Source organism: Pan paniscus, chromosome 12 (genome assembly GCF_029289425.2).
Source record: "Pan paniscus chromosome 12, NHGRI_mPanPan1-v2.0_pri, whole genome shotgun sequence".
NCBI lineage: Eukaryota > Metazoa > Chordata > Mammalia > Primates > Hominidae > Pan > Pan paniscus.
Window position 1 is genome coordinate 55,158,574 of NC_073261.2, and position 15,174 is coordinate 55,173,747.

The window sequence follows — 15,174 nt, forward strand, 5'->3', positions numbered from 1 at the left end:
GTGGGAATGCAAAATGGTGCAGCCACTGTGGAAAACAGTACGGTGGTTCCTCAAAAAATTAAACATAGAGTTACTATATGGCCTAGCAATTCTACTTCAGGATATATACCCAAAATAATTGAAAGCAGGCCCTTGAACAGATATTTGCATACCAACATTATTCACAATAGGCAAAAGATAGAAACAACCCAAATGTCCATCAATGGATGAATTGATAAACAAAATAGGACATATACCTATAATGATACTACTCAGCCTTAAAAAGAAAAGAAATTCTGATACTTAAACGTGGGAGACATAAAGCCAAACACAGAAGGACAAATATTACATAATTTCACTTACACATGATACCTACAGCAGTCAAATTCACAGATACAGAAAACAGAATGGTGATTTCCAGGGGCTGGGGTAAGGGGAGAATGGGGAGTTAGTGTTTAATGGGTACAGAATTTTTGTTAGGAATGATGAAAATGTTCTGCAGGTGGATTGTGGTGATGATTGCACAAAAATGTGAATGTACTTACTGTAACTGAACTGTACACTTAAAATAGTTGATGGTAAATTTTATATATATTTTACCACAATTAAATTTTAAAAAATGAAATGATGTAATCTTCAAGGTTGAAGATTTATTGCCCTAATAGCAATAGGATGTGGGGAAGGGTGATGGGCTTCTCTTGGCTCCCTCCCTCTCATTGACATCATCTCCTACAACTTTACGACTGGTTTTTGTCTCATATCTGTCCCTGCCCACCACCACCAGATACCCACATTGCTACCTCATTCCTTCATTGTCTTTTGGCTTCCATAGTTTCTGATAAGAAATTTGCTGTAATTCTTATCTATTTTTTCCCCTCTGTATGTTTCCCAGCCCCTTCCTGCTCTTCACTTCTTCACATCTCTGTTCAATGGTCTTTCCTCAAACAGCTCTTAAACTAACCATTCTACTTAAAATGGCCATATTTTTTTTTCTGCCTGCTTTTAAGACTTTTCTCTTTATCACTGGTAATAGCCAGCCATGAATTTATAATAGATGGCACCAGTGGTAGGAAGTGAGACGAGAGAAGTTCATCAACCCTTCCTTACATCCCATTGCTATCCTGGTAATAAAGGTTCATCCTCAAGGAGTATTTCTGACTGCTCAAGGACACCACATGGACCAGAAGAGCCTGTTTTTCAAACCTATGAGATTGTGTAAACTTTCTCTCATCATACACCTGAAGGCCAATTCAGGGAAAGAAGCAGTGGAGGGTATGGGGATGCTATCCTAGAGAGAGATTTTTTTTTTCTAAAAGACACATGTTTCTTGCAGGCTTCATTTAAATTATGTAATCAAATAAAGCTTTAAACCAGAGTTGGCAGCCCTAAATGGATGTACACCTAATACACAACTTCAAAATACATGGAGCAATGTGAATAGTGATCCTGGAGTTGTGCACTGTAGTGGCTCTGCTTATTAGCCCCTTCCCACTCTTCACTTCTTCACATTATTCACATCTCTGTTCAGTGCTGTTTCCTCAAACAGCTCTTAAACTAACCATCCTACTTAAAATAGCCATTTCCCCAACCATCCCATGACTCTGCTTTATTTTCCTTTGTAGCATTTATTCACAACCTACCATTTTATTATTTATTGGTTACTTTTCTGTTGTCAGTCTCCTTCACTACAGTATAAACACCATGGGTGCATCTTCACTGTCTTATTCATATCATATACCCAGTTCCATGATCAGAGCCTAGAACATTCATAGTAGATGCTAAATAATACTTGTTGAATGAATTTATTTATTTACTTATATCATTTAATATGAAGTATGTATTAGTCCATTCTCACATTGCTATAAAGAACTACCTGAGACTGAGTAATTTATAAAGAAAAGAGGTTTAATTGACTCACCATTCCTCAGGCTGTACAGGAGGCATGGCTGGGGAGGCCTCAGGAAACTTACAATCAGGGCAAAGGGGAAGCAAGCACGTTTTCACATGGTAGCAAGAGGGAGACAGAGCTAAGGGGGAAGGACACACACTTTTTTTACCATCAGACCTTGTGAGAACTCACTCACTATCACGAGAACAGCAAGGGGGAAATCTGCCCCCATGATCCAATCGCCTCCCACCAAGTCCCTCCCCCAACATTGGGAATTATAATTCAACATGAGATTTGGGTGGGGACACAGAGCCAAACCATATCAAAGTATACAGCTAATATTTATAATTGTTATTTGAGTTTATCTTCTTCATTTTTATATTTTTTCCATTCATTCTGCAATTCCCTAACTTTGTGTCATGTATACAGTCAGCTTGAGAGGTGGGGGGGAGAGAAAAATGTATAAAGTAAGAGCTCCACAAAGAAATCCCTACTTCCTGTGGAATACAATTCGAAGTCCTTTGCAAGCAGATTGGACATTCTAAATCCAAGGGAGGAAATAAAGTTTTATTTTAATTTGTATTTATTTATGTATTTTTTTTTGAGTCGCAACCTCACTCTATTGCCCAGATTGGAGTGCAGTGATGCGATCTTGGCTCACTGCAACCTCTGCCTCCCGGGTTCAAGTGATTCTCCTGCCTCAGCCTCCCGAGTAGCTGGGACTACAGGCGCCCGCCACCACGCCCAGCTAATTTTTGCATTTTTAGTAGAGACGGGGTTTCGCCATACTGGCGAGGCTGGTCTAGAACTCCTGACCTTGTGATCCGCCCGTCTCGGCCTCCCAAAGTGGTGGGATTACAGGCGTGAGCCACCGCGCCCGGCCAAGTTTTATTTTTTTAAAGCACTCAAGAAGTTAGGTTTGTTTCTAGAAACGTGGAAGCATCCGTCTGCTTCCTTCCAGCGTCCCTTTGCTTCCTTCCAGCCTCCCAAGGAGCCCAATTCCTTAATTTTCCCTACAGAGAATAGCACCAGGTCCAAAGCAGCCTGAATCAAAGCTCCTCCTTTGGTAATTGACAGCTGAGGGAAATCCTACTGAGGCCCACCCCCACCCTCCTCCTTGCTAGGCTGACAGGCAAAACTCGGTGGCAGTGGCTTCCAGCTCAGCCAATAGACGAAGCGGGAGCAAGAGCCTGTGTAAACAAACCCAGAGTGCGGCGCCTTGGTCTCCTCCCCCACGAGTGGGCCGGGCGCATCCTTGGCCCAATGCCTATCCCAGGCTAGCGTAGCGTCCTTTCAGCCAATCAGAGCCGGCATCTCCCGCAAGGAGGTGTTCCACCACAGGAAAAAAAATGAAGGAAGAGAAAAGACAGACATTAAAACCAATCAGAAGCTGAAACTTCTGAGGGAGTGGGCGGGCACTGCTTCACATTTAGACCAATAAAAACCACATATGCCATTCTAGGTGACCGAACGGCATCTTCTTTGGCCCAATAGACGAATGGGGCGGTGCCCGGCAACCAATGGCTTGGGTTCGGGGGCGGGGCGAGAAGGCAGTGTGCCGTAAGAGATAACCTGGCAAGTGGTAGTGGCGCTTCTCGGGTGCTGTGCTTCACGTTTTGGTACTAAAGGCCGAGACTGTTGTGGCGACGGCGACCTCTACGGCAACGGCTTAAGCTCTCGGAGGAGTGGCAGAGTACGATCTGAAGGAGGGGCTTCTGGTTAGCCCAGGTGGGCTCGGGTGCCCGGGCTGCTGGGGAAAGGACTCGAGGGAAACGCCGTTCTCCCGGCTCTGGGGGCGCCCTGCGCCTCCCTTTCTGCCGCCGTCGGGGCTGTGAAGGGCGGCACGCGCCTGCCCGAGCTCCTGTAGGGAGGGAAAGCGCGCGGGGTCCCACGTCGCGGCCATCGGCGAAAAGGGGCGTCCGCTGGGGTCAGCCCCTGCCCCTCGGGAGCGATAGGGGGTTTTCGTCCCTTTCCCCCCCGCACAGGTGCTCTGTTTCCCCCCCACTCCCACCCAAGTTCCTGACTCCCCTCAGCGTCCTCCTAACACTCGAAACGGATTCTTGGCCTGCGTCCCATTTCTACCCAGGTGCAACAATGCTAGGCAAATTGACCCGCGCGGCATCCCCCGCCCCTCTCCCCGGGCTGGAGGGGGAGGGATTGCGCGTCGTGCCCTTCCCCTATTCGCGGCCCCTGCGCGTCCTCTGCCTTTTTATACTTGCTCCAACTCCCCCTTGACTCCAGCCCTCATTCTTCATGCCCCATTTGCCTGGGAGACGTTCGCCACTTCTCTTGTGCCTTGCGGTCCGTGAGTGAGCCCATCACCCCCTACCAACCCCTAAATTCCATTCTCATCTCTCCAGAAAACTAACATTTTCCACTTGCCTCTTCCAGGCAGCTGGAAGGTGAACTGAGAGAGGCAGAATACGCTGAACAGGGAGTTTGGCAAGGTTGGGAACTTTAATGTTTTGTTCCTGGTAGACTGTTTTTGCCTTCAAATGGCATTTGACCATTATACCCGCTCTAGAATCTTTGTCCTAATGCAGTTCTTTTGGTGGTAATTGCTGAAAATGCAGTTGAAAAGGGCTAACTAGAAGCAAGGGATTTAAATTTTGTTACTATTATTTTAAGTAAATTGAATTGGATTATACTTTAAACAGCTTAACTGGGGTTTCTGGGAATTTGTAGTGTAAGGGCCTGGCTACCCTACTTTGTCATAAAATATAGAACATACTTAGTTGTACAGCACAGTGTGATTCGATCACACCCAACCTATGAATGGATAATAACAGCATTGAATCTGTTTAAAAACAACATTCCCTGTTCCCTTTTCACCTTCATAGTATATTCGTTTGGTTTCTAGTAATGTCGGTTCTAGCCATATGTTTTTTGATAACAGTACAAACTATGCTGTGCCTAAGTAAAATTATGCCAACAATTTTATGGGGAAAAGCTAATGCACTGCTCTTAGTTTTGATTAAGATTTTAGACGTTTGAAAATATAAATTCAGATATTGGACAGTGAGGGTTTTATTTTGAAGGTTGGAGGAGATTGAAGTGTTGGGGTGAGACTGATAGGCTCCTTTGGCTACTTGTATATCGGGGTGGGGAGAATATACAGGTTTACAAAATCTTGTAAATTCTCACAGTGCTTAGTTTCCTGACTTTACAAAAATTGGAATTGTTTTTCCTAGCTTTCAGTGGAGAAATGTAAGCTATGAGTTTAACATCATGTTCACTGTGTTTTGGCCAGGATTTTGCAAGCTTTTGTGGAAAAAATTATATTGCTTTCTTTATCCTGTTTGTAATGTATGTATCAGTATGCTTCCTTGTATTTTACTGTGGTAAAATTGTATCTTGTATATAAAGAAAAAAGTCTATTATAGTGAATTAAAAGAAATCTTTACTCTGAGGTGGCAGCCTTGTCTAATGGACCATATGTTTAAGCCTTGTTAATAAATCACACTAGAGCCTAGCACAGTGGTGTGTGCCTGTAATCCCAGCCACTTAGGAGGCTGAGGCAGGAGGATTGCTTGAACCTAGGAGTTTAAGACCAGCCTGGGCAACATAGTGAGACCCCATCTCAGTCAATCAACCAATCAATCAATTACACTAAAAAGAGTAAGACCTTAAAACTGTTCCAACAAATGTCTGGGTGTCTAAAACAAGGAAAAGAGTTTATGACAGAGTTACAGCAGTCATCAGAGAAAAATCCTGGACAAATTGCAAATCTGTAACAGTTGTGAATTGCTAGGACTGCAGCTGAAAACCAAAGTTATTTTTGTGCAGTCTTTTTTGGGAGTATTTGTGTTTAATAATAACTTGTTTGCAAATTTAGAGGACTCTAGCTATGATTTCTTCTTAGAGACCTTGAGGAGCTCACAGTTTAATGGAAGAGAGAACTAGAAACCAATAATTAAATGCAGAGAGTGAGGTTCTACAGTAGAAGGTATATACAGGGTGCAGAGAAGCACGATGGCACTGTGTTCTGACCTCATCTCCTACTGCTCTAGACTTCCTGAAGTGCCATTTCCTGAACCTACCTGTTTTTTTCCACCATCTGGACCTCTCTCTGTATGCACTGTTCTCTCTCCTTGCAAGCCTTTTCCACACCTTATGTGCTTGGTGAAATTCTGTTTCTTCAGAATCTTGAAGCCTGCCTCTGCCTCATCCAAATGTTTTGCCTACTTCTCTGTTATTTCTTTATAAATAATTATAGTCAATTCTCATTATTTGCAGTAGTTATATTCTATAAAGTTGCCAAGAACACTGAATTATCAAATATTCAACCCTTGTTCCCAGGGAAAATATATACATATATACATATCTCACATAGATTACAAAATTAATTCCTAAAAACAACTCATCCTGGTAGATTGAATTTTCTTTATTTACAAAAAATAAAGGAAGTACAGAAGTGTTAAGCGATTTGCCTGAGGCCTCTCTACTAACAGGGGCCAGAGTTAAGATTCAGACTCGTCCAGATGGCCCCGGAGCCAGAGCTTCTTGCACTACGCTGCACTGCCCTCTGCTGTCTCTGTCCTCTGGTCATCTTTGTATGAGGGCTGAGACAAGGCTGAGGGTCACCTTATTTGATCTTAGCTTGGGACTTGGGCAAGGAGTGACATATTTTTCACTACTATGTGTATATCCATAAGTCACCTTGAAAGCTCCACAAGTATTTGGGGATTACAAAGACATTTTAGCAAGTAAGCAAATTTGCAAATATGGGATCCACAAATAATGAAGATGAACTGTATTTGTAAGTGACTGCTAGGGTCTGTTTCATGGTAACCCCTTTCCCCAACAATGTGGACTATTTCTTTAGCTTATTTGATAGTTTGTACATTTATTCATAAATTTATTCAGTTATCATATATTCATTCATTCAGTTTGTTCATTTATCATATATTAAGCACTTACCATAAGTCAGACTCGGCTGGGCGTGGTGGCTCATGCCTGTAATCCCAGCACTTTGGGAGGCTGAGGCAGGTGGATCACGAGGTCAGGAGTTCAATACCAACCTGGCCAGGATGGTGGAACCCTGTCTCTACTAAAAATACAAAAAAATTAGCCAGGCATGGTGGCAGGCGCCTGTAGTCCCAGCTATTCAGGAGGCTGAGGCAGAGAATTTATTGAACACAAGAGGCAGAGGTTGCAGTGAGCCGAATCGCGCCACTGCACTCCAGCCTGGGCGACAGAGTGAGACTCCATTTCAAAAAAAAAAAAAAGTCTGTGTTTTTTTTTGTTTGTTTGTTTGTTTTTGAGATGGAGTTTCGCTCTTGTCACCCAGGCTGGAGTGCAATGGCACGATTTCAGCTCACTGCAACCTCTGCATCCTGGGTTCAAGCAATTCTCCTGCCTCAGACTCCAAGTAGCTGGGATTATAGGCTCACACCACCACACCCAACGGATTTTTGTATTTTTAGTAGAAACAGGGTTTCACCATGTTGGCCAGGCTGGTCTCGATATTCTGACCTCAGGGAATCCACCCATCTTGGCCTTCCCGAATGCTGGGATTACAGGCGTGAGCCTCTGCAGCCAGCCTCAAACTCTGCTTTAATCTGTGGTGAACAAGCTGGAGATTAAGGTCCTGCCCTGTGGATTTTATATTTGCCTAAGAAAGACAGATAAGAGCTAAGTCAGGAGCTCTGGGGAAAGGCCCAGGTTGGAATTATAGATTCACTTGACCAAGGTAAACCTGGTGTGCCTGCTCCTACTTCACATCCCCAGACATACTTCCAGAACATTTCCTTTTGTATTTTTGTGTACAAACTCTTCCTTTTGAGCCTCTCTCCATTGTCACATGTCAACCTCTACTTGTCTTTTGTTGATTTTGAGGCCACTTGCCCATGTAAGTGGCAGGATATTATAGAAGAATCATGCTGACCTGGGTCTTTGAATTCTGGTTCTGCTACCTACCAACTGAGTTCCTTTGGTCAAGCTCTTGGACTTCTGAGCCTGTTTCCTAATTCCAAAAGTGGTATATGATGTGTTAGTCCCTGGTGGGTTGCAAGAAAGAGGCACACACATATCAGCTTTGGTGATGAGGGCTGAATGTAAACTTGGATGGAAAGTCATCTAAGCAGCCATATTGTCTCTTGGCCCTAGTACTTTCAAAACTTCACAGAACATTAATTTAGCAGTATTTAGTATTTGAGCTCTGAAGACCTGCCCTCTTTTCCTTTGTTCACTCAACATTTGTATTTTCCAAGAGAGAATATCTGATTGGATTAGTCTGTCACCTTCTAAAAACAGAAGGCCCCTACTAGAGAGAATTTTGAGCTGTGCCATCATGTCCTTGGTGACTGATCTCCCTGAAGTTCAGCCTATATGTCGTCCTCAGCTGAAGCACTGAGCCCTGGTCCAGTCACTTGTGGCCACAGAAGTAAGGTTGGTTTTATGCATTACCAGTCACACAGATATGCTACAGATATGCTTTTTTGTGTATGCCACAGTCACATAATAGTTGTATTGTGTCTGGAGTTGCTTCCTGCCTGTGGGTTCATAGCCTCACTGACTTCAAGAATGGAGCCCCAGACCTTCGTGGTGAGTGTTACAGCTCTTAAAGATGGTACGGACCCAAAGAGTGAGCGGTAGCAAGGTATATTGTGAAGAGTGAAAGAACAAAGCTTCCACAGCCTGGAAGGGGACCCCAGCAGGTTGCTGCTGTGGGCTCAGGTGGCCAGCTTTTATTCCCTTATTTGTCCCCTCCCATGTTCCGTTTCTGGGCTATCAAGAGTGCCCTTTTTTCAATCCTCCCTGCGATTGGCTACTTTTAGGGTCCTGCTGATTGGTGCATTTTACAGAGCGCTGATTGGCGCATTTTGCAGAGCACTGACTGGTGCATTTTACAATCCTCTTGTAAGAGGAAAGTTCCCCAAGTCCCCACTCGACCCAGGAAATCCAGCTGTCCTCACCTCTCAGTATGACTATAGCATATTTTAAAAGAACCCTTTGGAGAGTTTCTTTAGAAGACGATTGAGAGTATAACAGTTCTAGAGTTTCATGGCCTTTTGTCCAATTCAAATACTTACCTAATATAATCATAGATAATTATTAATAAAGAATCTAACAAGGTAATTGACACATGTCAAATATTCAATACATCTCCCTTTTGGTATTGCATTTAGTATTATAGTGTGGTTATTTGTTCATATGGCTGTTTTTCATACTAGACCATGAGCTCTGTGAGGGCAGGGTCTACAGTTTCAACTGTAGAAATTCTGAACTCTTACTGAAAGAATGGGAGGATAGAAAGGCTTCCCAGAGAAGGTATTATTTAAGCTGATATCTTTAAGGGTGAGCAGGAATGCTTTCCAGGTGAATAAAACCTTCAGACATCATTCCAAACAGATACTAGCAGGTGCAAAGGCACAGAGATATAGAGATGGTGAAGTTTACTTATGTGCTGTTTGTATTAAAAATACAAAGAACAAATAAAAACAAAAATTAAAAATCATCTAGAGGAAAAACTATGAATGGGCTTGGCCAGAGGGCATGTCACAATTGAGTTAGCTATGACCATAGATACTCAGTAATGGATGGAAGTTTTAGGGAAAGAGTATAACATTCTCAGGTTGTTGGCAGAGTATCTAGAACAATTTAGAAATACAGGTAATTGAATTCTGGGAATGATTACACTGTAGTGAAATCATTTACTTCTTCTCTGCCTGTGAAGCATACATGTGTTGCACACTGTTCAAGGTCCTGAAAATGAGACTTCTTCTCAAGGAGCTCATGAGCAATCAAGGGAGACAGATGGGTGAACAGCTGATTATCATGTGACAAGTGAGGTAATAGAGGTATAACAAAAATGCTATCTAAACAAGAAGAAAGGAATAATTAGTAATATATGGAGTGCTGGGGAAAGATTTCTCAAATGAAGCTGGCCGGGTGTGATGATGGCTCATGCCTGTAATACCAGCACTTTGGGAGGCAGAGGTGGGAGAATCCAGGAGTTCAAGACCAGCCTGGTCAACAGAGCAAGACCCTGTCTCTATATTTGAAAAAATAAACAAATATTTTTTAAAAACGAAGTGATATTTGAGCACTCTGGAGCACTATACAAATATAGGACAGACTGAAGGAATTTATCCACCTTAATTTGAGTTAACATTTTTAAACATTTTATATTGCAGAAATAGTACATATTCACTGTTGTGAAATTAGAAATAATTGATTGGCAAGGAGCAGGGGACTACAAAGCACTCCACAGATCCACCATACTGAGACAGTGGTTAGTGCTTTGATGGGTTTATTTTATACTTTCTATGCATATACATGTATTGTATACATACATATGCATGGTTAAATAGAAATGGTTCATCCTAGCTGTTCTGTTTATCCCTTTATTTTTATGAAATAAATCCCCAAAGAGTACATTTGCTTTGTCCAAGGGAATCTTTTGTTACATGCTGCTGTACATAATGAAAACTGAAAAAGGGGCTAATAATTCAGCCTAGTGACCATGTGGGCTTGCAGTAATTTAAATAGAGGCCTCATGAGAGGCACCTTCGGAAATGAATTTGGTGTGTGTAGGTGGTTATGCTTGGCATCATTGTTTGTGCTAGTATGATAGGGATGACTTCAGTGCCTGCCATCAGGGAACTGGTTAAGTAAACTATGGTACATCCAAATGATGGAATACTGTGTAGTTGTAAAGAAGAATGAGAAAGACCTATGTACTCATGTGGAAGAACTAGATATTGTGTGTGTTTTTAAAAAAGGAACAAGGAATGGTATATGGATGGCATAGTGTATATGGTATGCTACTTTTTGTGTTGAGAGAGAAGAGTAGAGTAAGAATATACATGTGTGTTTGCAGAGATAACTTCTGAAATGATAATAAGAAACCAATTAAAAGTGTTTGGCTGTGGAGGGAGAATAGGACTATGAATGGGATTTTGCCACATACATTTATAGATAGTTATATTTTAAATTTTTTTGAACTACGTATTTGCGCACATTACCCTTTTAAAAATAAGTGAATGAAGGAATGAAGTGGGATTATGAGAACGAGATAAGAAAAAAGGTTCTATGGGGCTGCCCATCTTTTTAGTACCCAGAGAATATTAATACATAGCAATAGCAGCAAAAATTGGAAGAGTAGCCCCAGGAAGGTGGGGAATCAGCCTTTCCTTTGTCTTTTCCTCAATTTCATATATTTTAAAAAATGAGAACAGTAAAACAATTTAAAACAAAAATGTTTCCAGAACTTGTAAAATAAAAGGAATATGGGGCAGCTTTGTGTAGTGCACATCCCGAAAATGGGCTGATTCACCTCAAGAGGCAAGGAGTCAAGCTCTCTAGCCTACATGGGATACATACATGAGAAAAATAAGAAAAAGAAAAGAAATGTAAAAATAAATGAAAATAACACTTATCCCTGATTATAAAGGAAATCACATTCTTTTTACAATAATTTAACAAAATATAAAGAAAAACCCTTAGGCTGGGCGCGGTGGCTCACGCCTGTAATCCCAGCACTTTGGGAGGCCAAGGTGGGTGGATCACAAGGTCAGGAGATTGAGACCATCCTGGCTAACACCGTGAAACCCCATCTCTACTAAAAATACAAAAAAAAAAAAAATTAGCCAGGCGTGGCGGCGGGCGCCTGTAGTCCCAGCTACTCGGGAGGCTGAGGCAGGAGAATGGTGTGAACCCAGGAGGCGGAGCTTGCAGTGAGCCAAGATCGCGCCATTGCACTCCAGCCTAGGCGACAGAGTGAGACTCCATCTCAAAAAAAAAAAAAAAAAGAAAAAAAAAGAAAAACCTTTAATTCTGCCACTCAAAACATTCTGGTTTGCTGCTTTTTATACTTTTTTATGCATATAAACATTTTTAAAAGTAGAATCATAAAATATAGTCTTTTGTCACATTATATTTTGGGCATGTTTCTGTGGCAGTAAATATATCCTGGCATCATCATTTTTAATAGCTGGCTGTATATTAAGTGAATCATTGCCACTCCAGAGGTGAATTTCCTTAGATATACATTTTAATGGACTTGAGCAAGCATTTTTGGATGGAATTCATAGGAGTAGAATTTCTGGAGGAAAATAACAAAAAAACAGTTTTAGGGTTTTTAATAGAAATTTTCAAATTATCCTGCAGGAAAATGGGTTCAGTATATACTCCCACCAACAGTGACAGAGTTCCAGTTTCCCCCTTCCATTTGTCATCTTTGCTCGTCTTTAAGCAGAAAATCTCATTGTTTTAATTACATTTTCTTTAATTTCCAGTGCTTTTGAGTCTTTTTAATATGCTTATTGGCCATTTTTATTCTTGTGGGAAGTGCCTTATTTCTCCATTATTTGTTTTTTTCTGAGTAATTTTATAAAATTATAAAATAATTTTATCTTTTTTATCATTTTTCTTTTTCTGAGTAATTTTAAAGATTTCTTTATAGGCTAGGGATACAAACCTTTTATCTGTCATTGAGGTTACCAAAACTGTCTCCCAGTAAGTAATTTGTCATTTTGCTTTATTTTTTCTTTCTTTTTTTGCTAGCCAAGCTCCAAAGTCACATTTCACTTTATTTTTATTGGGCTGAATGAAAGCATTTTAACTTAGTGATTTTAGTGTAAACAGGAGTAGGGCAGAATGTAATTATCTAGGTCTCGGTCTGTCACCCAGGCTGGAGTGCAGTGCCATGATCATAGCTCCTGCAGCCTCAAACTCGTGGGCTCAAGTGATTTTCCCGCCTCAGCCTCCCAGGTAGCTAGGACTACAGGTATATACCACCACGCCCAGCAGATTTGAAAAATTTTTTGTAGAGATAAGAATTCGCTATGCTGCCCAGGCTGGTCCTGAATTCCCGACTTCAAGTAATCTCCCCCCTTGGCTTGCCAAAGTGCTGGGATTGTAGGCATGAGCTACTGCTCCCAGCCGAGAGCTTACTGTTGTTTGCTAGTGGTGTTCTTGGTATCTTTTCATATTTGAGGCTTTATTGCTAGTACTGAGGTATTACCCTCACCATCTGAGGTTTGAGGACTTTTGTTTTTAATATTGAACAGATGGAACTGTTTAGTTCTGCATCTTTGCAGGTAACACAATGTGCCTACCAGGACTCTGCCTCATGTCCACTGAAAGCAAGAAGCAATACAGTAAAACTTTGCCTGGGTAGAGGCTTTGAAAGAATGGAGTATTCTGGTTTAATTCTATTAACTTGGAAGTATGAAGGTGAAAAAATTCAAAAGTTTAATTTCCTGTAGAATGCAATCCAAAAATATAGGCTGGGCTTGGTGGCTCACACCTGTAACCCCAGCACTGTGGGAGGCCCAGGTGGGTGGATCACCTGAGGTCAGGAGTTTGAGACCAGCCTGACCAACATGGTGAAATGGTGAAACCTTGTCTCTACTAAAAATAGAAAAATTAGCTGGGCCATGGTGGTGGACTCCTGTAATCCCAGCTACTCGGGAGGCTGAGGCAGGAGAATCACTTGAACCTGGGAGGTGGAGGTTGCAGTGAGCCAAGATCATGCCACTGCACTCCAGCCTAGACGACAGTGAGACTCCGTCTCAAAAAAATTAAAAAATATATATATATAGCCAATAATTCCACTTTTCTTCTCTTAGTAAGTTTGGACATTCAGATCTACTTGGTGTTTTATTATAGAACTCCTAGTGTGCCTGAGACTTACATTGTGAAGATCCTTTTCTAAAACTTTAGATGTAAGAGGATGTAAATGGTTTTGTATCAGAGCAGTCTGGATGAGAACTGACACCTGTAAATATACTTCTTAGACTAAGTCTCTGATTGCCATTTGTTCTTATTTAACTCATAAAAATAAAATACATTGGATGGAGGGTGAGAGTAGAAAGGAGATATATGTCTTTTAATTGGATGTCATTATTTCATATCAAGATAGAACATACAGTATCCCTGGCTTTGGGCCTCCAGAAAGAAACACATTTTTCTAAGTGCTATATGCCAGAGGTTCTTGAACACCTGGAGGGCTTATTGCAACACAGATTGCTGGGCCCTATTCCAGAGTTTCTGATTCATCAGGTCTAGGGTGGGGCCTGAGAATTCGCATTTATAACAAGTTCTCAGGTGATTCTGATGCTGCTGGTCCAGAGACTACATTTTTGAGAACCATTCTTGTATACTAAAAATTGTAGAACTCTAGAAGAAAGCTCTTTGGTCTGGGATGAGAAACACACAGGTTATGGAGCAAATCATGACAGATTCAACCCTTGATCCCAGCCTAGTGTGGAGTTCAGGTTACAAGCAATACACAGTGACATAACACAATTCTTGGTTTTTTATGATTGGAAGTCATAGCCAAGTATCTAGTGAGAAACTCCATTTCATTTGCAAGGCTTAGAGAGGCCAGGAGATTCTAGGCAAATAGGATTTAGTGATTAACCCCATGAAAGTAAGAGTTATTTATGTCCTTTTTCTCTCCCCCATCACTTAGCATTTAGCCTTTAGAAGGGCCTTGTATTTTTTAAAACTGGTAAAGAGCTTTGAGTGCTTATTAAATCGAAACCTTTGTGTGTTTTTAAAGATATTAGACATGTTTCTTGAGATTATTTTAAACAGTAATGTAGGAGAATAAGAGAAACTTTTTCCAAAAAAGAAAAATCACTATGATTATTTTATCTTATTGGAATGTTGGATAATATAGTCTCCTTCATTAATCATCAAGCATGCTATGGGTTTTCCATTTTTATAGGATTTGTACCTCAACTGAGGTAATACTGGTAATTCTTGTACTCCATTTGAAGATGAAAAATCAAGGCCAAAATCAAAGACCTGGCATAGAAGCTGGATAATGAAGACAGCTTCAAAGGAACACATAGATACACACACACATAGATACACAGATATATAAAGTATGCACAAATATATTTTTTAAAGTTTTATTTATTGTTATTATTGTCAGCACAGACAAAGATATCTGTGCTGAACTTAGGCATCATATGTAGAATCTTTGGGTTGAAGAGAAAAGAAACTGTGGAAGCCACACCTTTTCATAGAGGAGTTTTGCTTTAACAAGTTTTTCTTGCTTGTCAACTCTAATTTCTATCGTTCCACGGCTAATAGTCTCAGTTGACCAGCTGGTTCAGCCTAGACTGTTTGAAGGAATAACTAGTATTACAAACAGTGGGTTAGGCAGATTCCCTACTTGGAAACATTCCTGTTTTTCTCCCCTTACCCCTCAGAGAAGAGTTTGAGTGAAGAAGGGTAGAACTAGAACCCACAGATTAAACTGGTGGCTCTGAAGCCTGGCTGCACATCAAAAACAACCCAGACTGTTTTCTAGAAAACGACACAGATTTTGCGCCTCACCTTTAGACCAT

At 41.2% G+C, this 15,174-nt stretch overlaps 1 protein-coding gene across 4 annotated transcripts in view; it reads left to right on the forward strand.

Moving 5' to 3' along the window:
• Window positions 1-3,367: 3,367 nt before the first annotated feature.
• PAIP2B (poly(A) binding protein interacting protein 2B) overlaps window positions 3,368-15,174 on the forward strand; it is a 44,115-nt gene continuing 32,308 nt past the window's right edge. The window contains exon 1 of one of the 4 annotated variants that reach the window (XM_003808169.4): window positions 3,368-3,595. The gene's annotated coding sequence lies outside the window, so the exon portion shown is untranslated. Of the gene's footprint in view, window positions 3,596-4,091; window positions 4,315-15,174 lie in introns of those variants that run through there. The other 3 variants (XM_008960269.4, XM_008960270.5, XM_008960271.5) reach the window with 3 other exon arrangements.